Source organism: Lolium perenne, chromosome 4 (assembly GCF_019359855.2).
Source record: "Lolium perenne isolate Kyuss_39 chromosome 4, Kyuss_2.0, whole genome shotgun sequence".
NCBI classification, from domain to species: domain Eukaryota; kingdom Viridiplantae; phylum Streptophyta; class Magnoliopsida; order Poales; family Poaceae; genus Lolium; species Lolium perenne.
The window spans coordinates 214,355,405-214,362,313 of record NC_067247.2 but is presented as its reverse complement, the minus strand read 5'-3'; the positions used below and the strand labels follow the sequence as shown (position 1 = coordinate 214,362,313).

Sequence of the window (6,909 nt, the reverse complement as noted above, 5' to 3'; positions counted from 1 at the left end):
GTTGTGTCAACTCTGAAGTAAGTGCCGAACTTATGATTGTAAGCACTTACCTTCTCTAGTCAGGGATGAACGAAGATAAATATGACTATCAAATCCTCTATGTGTACAAAAAAAATTGCAAGCCGACCTCTCTTTTGACCGGATGAATACATTTCTTGTCCTGGTAGTTTTCTGTGCGCATATGAAACATGTGTTGGCCCTCGGTCTTGATATTCCTGAAACATTTTTGTTGGTTTCTTGTTTTTTCCCACAGTAAAATTTTCTAAGCTCCATTACATTGTAATTAGCACCATATAGTATCAAAATTTACAATTCTAAACATACAAATATCACTACCTCTTCCTCAGCTGACCAAATAACTACATATTAGTTCATGATATATTTACTGTAGCCTTCAAAAAATTCCACTTTTCTTCCCTGTCAAATAAGAGATAATAATTCCAGTTCTGATATTCAACATGTGAAGCCCCAAGGACATACCTACATAAGCCAATGTGAGTGTGAAGGTTGTGGCTTCCACGAGCATGTTCTAGTAGCAAGACATCAGCATATACGTACCAGTTACCACGCACATCCAACATCCAAGTTGTTGGTATACAGGGATGGTTTTGCCTGGAGTTGCTGTGCATGGATAATAGCTCCCTCTAGCATGCCACTGCTTCCGACTGCCTCCATGCAATGTAGGGATCGGCTCGTACGCTACGCGAATACGCGACGCTGCTTCCAATCGATTTGGCCTTACACCGGGTGTGTACACGCCGCCTTGTTTCGTCGATCGCAGATCGGTGGCCTTCGCGTGCCCGCCGTTGCACCATTGCTTTTCAGCGGGTTGCACATGCAACCTGGCTCCGCTCAGATCTTAGTCTTTCTGTATTCCTCGATCGCAGGAGACCGATCACAACGAAAAACTTCTTGCCGCAGCTCTCCCAAACTGCTCGATCTGCATCAGCGCGCGTTGTCTTCCACTACGATGAGCCCGGCGGAGTGGGCAACTGTATCGCTGGTAGATCCATCGCCGCGAATAAGCAACATGTCATGTATAACTGCTGGCGGCGCATTAGATGAGATCTCTGAGTTATTTGATCTGCGCGTTGGTCAAAGAGATATATTTTTTGTTGAGATATATCTGGAGCCATCAAGTTTTTTTTCGGTAGTAGCTTTGTGTAGATGTGGGAGAGGACGTGAGTAAGTTAATCTAGACCCTTTGATTATTCCTAGCTTATCTACACCGTTGGTTGGTTGTTGTTTTAATAATATAACTAGCTTGGCGACCCGCGCAAATTGCGCGGCTAGCTATTTACTTATAGTGAGGTGTGTGGTATCTTTCCATATGGTAACATAAAATTAAATAAGTAGGTGTAGTTCATTCCCACATACCTATTTTTATGTTATTTAAGGATTGAAAACATGTCCATGGATATAGCACCCAAGAAGAACTATTTGATGATGGAACTTTAAGCTTTAAGCTTGTTGTGGGATATGCGAATTTGGTTTTTCTTATTTTTATTTTATTTTATGCAGTCTACACAAACTATTTTCTGGAGCTGGATAGGACTTGGACAGTGGAGGGACATCCTAGTGATCTACGGTTATAATTGATTGTCCAAAATGCATTTTTAATCCTTTTATGTCAGTTAAATTTTAAAGTATACATTAACTTTTGCAAAATCTTGGTAATAGAACCTTTAATAGATAAGTAGTAATGAAGTTTGCAGTAAAAATATTAAATTTTGTATTTACATTCAAAGCCATAAAAAACCTAGCTAATTATGTGTTACATATAGTAATTTAATTTGCAATCTAACGGTATACAATACATGGCACCCTGTAATTTATGAATTATGAATATATCAAATAAAAAGCAACCTCAAGTTCCTAGTACCGCTGTGTAATGCCAAGAATCCAACTCTAGGGATCTCTAAATTTCTTCTAATTATTAAACAAAAACATCGATCCATTCCTCTAAAATGGTTGTGGGACTTGTTATCCAAACAACAACGAACGGATGGAAAACTGCGGCAATCCGATCTTGCCCATCTCTTCTAGTAATATTGCACGGTAGAAATATGATGTTCATATGTAAGTTCTTGAGACTTTTGTTGATGAAGCACCATGCATGATATACCAGGCCTCATCAGCTCTCACAACCATGGCATATGCCACGGTATATTTGTTTTCACCATTCAAATAGCAAATCTATAGTACATAAATTTTCCCAGAATTTTGTTTTCAGCTCTATAGTGAGAACTGCACGTCCAACTGGACAATTATCAAATGGCTGGATTCATAAAAAGTAACTATCCAAACTATACTTGTAACGGGTCGATCTGATACTTCATTGTGGCTTCTTTTCGCACACTTCCTCATTTGGCACATGATCGACTATCCAAACTATACTTTTAACGGGTCGATCTGATACTTCATTGTGGCTTCTTTTCACATGCTTCCTCACTTGGCACATGATCGACGTGCCGAATACTCGTGATATATCTTGCCCTATCTGTTCTCGCAACCGGGGAATATACGGCAATATATTTGAATCAACACTTAATTATCGCAATTCTGAAATTAATAGATATATTAACCTATATATAATACAATTTGAATGGTAAATGGATTGTTCTTTGATCCAACGGAAAATAATAAAGATGGATGCAAACTATACCTGCAACAGATCGATATGATAACCCGATGTGTCAGCATTGCTCCCATGTTGGCACATTTTCGATGTGCCAAATACTCGTGATATGCCTTGCACCGTTCGTTCTAACAATTGTGACATATACAATAGAGTAACTACAATTTGGATCAATTCTGTAGTGATAACTAATACACCTCAAACTTGTAAATTACTAAATGGCTAGCTACAAACTGAAATTAGCAGGATGCAAGCTATACCTGTAATAGATGACCGGATACTCCAACATGGCGACATGCCATCCTTGATCACACGCCCTCAGGTCGCACATGTTATTTTCCGGCAAGGTGGACTTGCAGTTGCGGGACTTGCTCGATGTGGAAGTCCTCGTGAACGGCTCGCCGCTGACTGGTGCTTTTGGCTAAAGCAAAACTTGCACGTACCAGCAAAGCGTAAGCTGGCCTGATTGATCTGGTGCTCCTATACCAAGCTAGCTAGAGGAGCTAATTAATCTGTTGTGCAAGCTTAACCATAGACACAACAATCAGCTGAGCCTGTTAGACTAAACAAAACACGCACGTAGTAACCAAGCATAAGATGTAATTCCATGTTAATGTTACTTTTTAAGGAAATAGCTGTCCAACAACCATCGGTACAAACAAAGAATAACCATGAGGCCTGGAGGTGCATGTAATCCATAACATAAATTTAGGAGGAGAGATTACCTGAGTATGAACTACCAGTGGATAGATGATATCATCGTCGGACATAATGCTGCTGCTAGCTATGTTTGTTATTTCTCCGGCAAGACTACATCAGTAATGCTCCTCATGAACCAATTATTACTTGTCTCCTGCAGGCATGAAGGAGGTGAAGCTGCGCCCCGGGTCGGCCGCAGTTCGTTGCTGAGCATCATCACCGATGGTGGCGGCCATCCGATCTAATTCAAACAGCCGGCAGCTCGTCCTCTGCTGCATCAAACATTAAGGGGAATCCGGTAGAGTAAACATTGATACTGGATTGCTGCTTGGTCAGAACATGGAAATTGGGCCTGGATTGTACCTTTTTTTAGATTGATTCACGTGCATGGAAGAGAGAGAATTTACGACACCATTTGAGAAGCGGAGCAGCGATGATACGGGAACTGGGTTTGGATCGTACCTTTTTTAGATTGATTCCCAATTGAGAAGTGGAGCAGCGATATGGAGGATGAGAGGACGGTCGTATGGATCGTGATGCCTGTGCCGCCGCTAGAAGGAAGGACGGGGGTAATTCTTTTCGTTGATGCTGCTGTCAGTCTCACCATGCACCGCCAGACGCAGGACATCCTCGTAGTCTCATACCCTTTTCTTGAAAGCTCGTAGTCTTCACATGGAAAACTTATTCTCATTGGTTTCCATCCTCCCACAACTTAACCTTCAACACTACTCTTATCTCCATTGTTGTCAGCTGTAAGCTCATCCCCTCCAAGAACACAAAGGATCTCATCATTTTATTGTTCAGTTCGTACACAGCGGGGATTTTCTATTGATGTCACATGAGGAATCGATGCGATTTTTATTGGGTTCTATATTAAAGAATTGGACGGTTTGGAGAACTGAACTTGTAAGTTGCTGAATTGAGATTACTTGCCTGTTGAGTTGCGGCATGAGCTAGACCTGAACCATATGCGCGAGGATGAACTACTGCATCACCAGTCCGGTAGTCCGCTGTAGTGCCTCCATTGGGCAAGGTTATTGAGGCTGCTCGACCTGCTTAAAAATTCTGCCGTTTTACCTCCACATTTGCTTTATGGACTATTATGGCCTTGGAAAGAGATGGTGAACTGCATGATGCATGTAGTCCCTTCACCGACTATTGCTGGCGTGATTTTCTAGGAAGCTAGGAAGTTAGGGCCAAAACGTTTTACATTAGGTAACTTATTTGCATATCTTTTTGCAAGCAAGATATATGTACTACAAAAATCATGAGGAGACTTACATGTTGGAAGAAGATTAGCATTGATGATCTCTTCATATAGATGTGTACTTTCGTTGTTGCATATAACTATCAAGGCCACTAAATTCCTGTAAAAATAAAAAGTCACAAACGATTTAGGCATAGAACATCAGAAAGAAAGATCGCATCAAGCTAGAACATCCGAAGTCCACCGTTCCAAATCGTGAGTGCGTTGAAGCGTGGTCCTAGATTCGACATAGCCATGATGCGATGATCTTCTCTCCATATCTTGCCTTTTCCAGATCAAGGCAACACATAGTACAGACCTACAACAAGGTAGATAGTCAGATAGCTTGTCCGGCCAGCACCACTGCGATACGAACCGATTAGAGGAGTCAGAAAACGCAATGGGCAGCCCGATTGAAGTCGCCGCCGCCAGATCGATGAGACACACAGTAGATACCAACAACGATGGGAGGTAGAGGAGACTTTTCCGGTCTTCTCCAGCGTAATGAGAACTAATTGGAGCAGCAGTCAGGAAGCGCGACGGCTGTAGGATTGAACTCGCCGCCACCAGATCCATGCCGCCAGGGAGACTTTTCTCCTTTATTTTCCTGCAAGCGAAGAGATGAGGAAAGGGTAGGGGTTACGTGGTTGGAACCTGGAAGAGGCGGCTTTGCTGCTAGTAGTAAACTCATGCGCGGATAGTTTTTTTAAATCTAAACCGTTCCTTGCTTGTTGCTTAATCTGGGCCATACAATGTTTGTTGTTTTAATTATATAATAGATAGATAGCATGTTGGGTGAACAAATTACAGTTGGGAAATTGACAAATAGAGAGGGCATGACCATGCACATACATGATATGATGAGTATAGTGAGATTTAATTGGGCATTACGACAAAGTACATAGACCGCTATCCAGCATGCATCTATGCCTAAAAAGTCCACCTTCAGGTTATCATCCGAACCCCTTCCAGTATTAAGTTGCAAACAACAGATAATTGCATTAAGTATGGTGCGTAATGTAATCAATAACTACATCCTCGGACATAGCATCAATGTTTTATCCCTAGTGGCAACAACATATCCACAACCTTAGAACTTTCATCACACGTCCTGCATTTAATGGAGGCATGAACCCACTATCGAGCATAAATACTCCCTCTTGGAGTTACTAGCAAAAACTTGGCCAGAGCCTCTACTAACAACGGGGAGCATGCAAGATCATAAACAACACATAGATATAAATTGATAATCAACATAACATAGTATTCTCTATCCATCGGATCCCAACAAACACAACATAGAGCATTACAGATAGATGATCTTGATCATGTTAGGCAGCTCACAAGATCCGACAATGAAGCACATAAGGAGAAGACGACCATCTAGCTACTGCTAGTCCAGGGGTGAACTACTCACTCATCACTCCGGAGGCGACCATGGCGGTGAAGAGTCCTCCGGGAGATGATTCCCCTCTCCGGCAGGGTGCCGGAGGCGATCTCCTGAATCCCCCGAGATGGGATTGGCGGCGGCGGCGTCTCTGGAAGGTTTTCCGTATCATGGCTCTCGGTACTGGGGGTTTCGCGACGAAGACTATATGTAGGCGGAAGGGCAGGTCAGGGGGCCGCACGGGGGCCCCACACGCTAGGTCGGCGCGGCCAAGGGCTGGGCCGCGCCGCCCTAGTGTTTGGCCACCTCGTGGCCCCACTTCGTCTCCTCTTCGGTCTTCTGGAAGCTTCGTGTGAAAATAGGCCCCTGGGCGTTGATTTCGTCCAATTCCGAGAATATTTCCTTACTAGGATTTCTGAAACCAAAAATGACTTGACAAAGCTGGCTCTTCGGCATCTCGTTAATAGGTTAGTGCCGGAAAATGCATAAATATGACATGAAGTATGCATAAAACATGTAGATATCATCAATAATGTGGCATGGAACATAAGAAATTATCGATACGTCGGAGACGTATCAGTAGGACAAAAGATGTTGTGCAAGTTTCTCATTGCGAGCACGTACGACTATATATGGAACACATGCCTATTGATTGCTTTGTACTTGGACACCGTTTTATTATTATCTGCAAATGCCCTGCTTTGATTGTTACATGAGTTTCTCTCATCCATGCAACGCCCGTCATCCATCCCTGTGCCTACAGTATTTTAATCCAGCTGTTTACTATAATCACTACTGCTGTCTTTGTTACTCTGCTGCTGTTATTTCACTATCTACATCGCTATAAAATCATTATCGATGAACTCTTGCGAGCAAGTCTATTTCCAGGTGTAGCTGAATTGACAACTCCGCTGTTAAGGCTTTCAAGTATTCTTTGTC

The 6,909-nt window shown here is 42.6% G+C and overlaps 1 long non-coding RNA gene across 13 annotated transcripts; it reads right to left on the bottom strand.

Moving 5' to 3' along the window:
* Positions 1-2,134: 2,134 nt before the first annotated feature.
* On the bottom strand, positions 2,135-5,244 carry LOC127295042 (uncharacterized). 13 transcript variants are annotated; one of them, XR_011743312.1, is made up of 8 exons: positions 4,789-5,244; positions 4,619-4,704; positions 4,271-4,519; positions 3,701-4,087; positions 3,364-3,606; positions 2,899-3,162; positions 2,666-2,766; positions 2,135-2,562 (listed from the first exon to the last, which is right to left on the bottom strand). It is a non-coding gene; the product is annotated as an uncharacterized lncRNA (long non-coding RNA). The 13 variants fall into 13 exon arrangements; XR_007847420.2 differs by having other exon boundaries at positions 3,701-4,519; positions 4,789-4,902; positions 5,040-5,244; XR_011743311.1 differs by having other exon boundaries at positions 3,701-4,102; positions 4,789-5,243.
* Between the last annotated feature and the right edge of the window lie 1,665 nt (positions 5,245-6,909).